The sequence below is a fragment of the Etheostoma cragini genome, chromosome 24 (genome assembly GCF_013103735.1).
Source record: "Etheostoma cragini isolate CJK2018 chromosome 24, CSU_Ecrag_1.0, whole genome shotgun sequence".
NCBI lineage: Eukaryota > Metazoa > Chordata > Actinopteri > Perciformes > Percidae > Etheostoma > Etheostoma cragini.
Window position 1 is genome coordinate 11,616,785 of NC_048430.1, and position 1,064 is coordinate 11,617,848.

A 1,064-nucleotide genomic window follows, 5' to 3' on the forward strand; every position below is an offset into this window, starting at 1 on the left:
AACCTAAGATGTTGTGTTTCATTTGCAAAAGCCACCAGGCAAATGCCAATTCCCTAACAAAGCACTTAAAATTGATCCGTGGACTTTGTTCAGGAAAGTCACTTCGTATGAAATGCTGTCAGGCTGGTTGTTCACAAGTTTATGGCACTTTTTCTGGGTTTAGAAAGCATCTCAATAAAGCACATGAACCTTATTCTGATCCTGGTGAAGGCCCTTCTACAACTGAAGATTTGGCAGCAGGTACTTTTGAGGACTTGCCATTAAGAAGTTCCCCTTCTGACTCAGTCCTTCTCAGTAAGAGTCTTGTAGACTGCTGCGCTACAACAGCAGCTGAACTTAAAGTGGCAGGTTTAGGCGAAACAACCATTAACTCTTTGGTAATTTCCATGGAAGAGATTGTTGATGATATTCATAAACAAGCAAAAGAATCTCTGAAGGAGTGTCTCTCTTTACAGGAGCCAATCAAAAGTGACGTTGAGCGTAAAATTGATCAGTGTTTTGAAAAAATGGAAAACCCTTTTGGTTTATTAAATTCTGAAACAAAGAGAAGGCAGTATTTTGCAGAGAAGTGGGGAGGGGTAGACCCAGTTGAATCTGTTCTTGGTACAAGATTTGATACACTGCTCAATCGGACTACTGAGTCCTATGATCAGGTGGTTGTTACCGATAAATTTGTATATATCCCAATTTTGAAAACATTACAGTTTATTTACAACCACCCTAATATAAAGGAGATGATGCCGACTGATTTGAGTTTAAGACAAAATCTTCTTAATGATTTGTGCGATGGAGCTCTTTTCAAGAATCATGCTCTATTTTCAAAACAGAAGCATGCAATTCAGATTCAGCTTTTCTATGATGATTTTGAAACTGCAAATCCGTTAGGATCCAAACGGGGAATACACAAATTGGGAGCAATCTATTTCACCTTGCGAAATGTTTCTCCAAAGTACAACTCAAGTCTGAATAATATTCATCTGGTTGCTTTTATTTCATGCTCAAGACATTAAAACATATGGCTTTTCTAAAATACTTGATCCAATTGTGCAGGATATCAAAATCTT

At 37.8% G+C, this 1,064-nt stretch overlaps 1 protein-coding gene across 1 annotated transcript in view; it reads right to left on the reverse strand.

The window, feature by feature from the left end:
- The window catches only part of LOC117939460 (aryl hydrocarbon receptor-like), a 64,642-nt gene that overhangs the window by 50,820 nt on the left and 12,758 nt on the right, over positions 1-1,064 (reverse strand). The window lies entirely within an intron of this gene.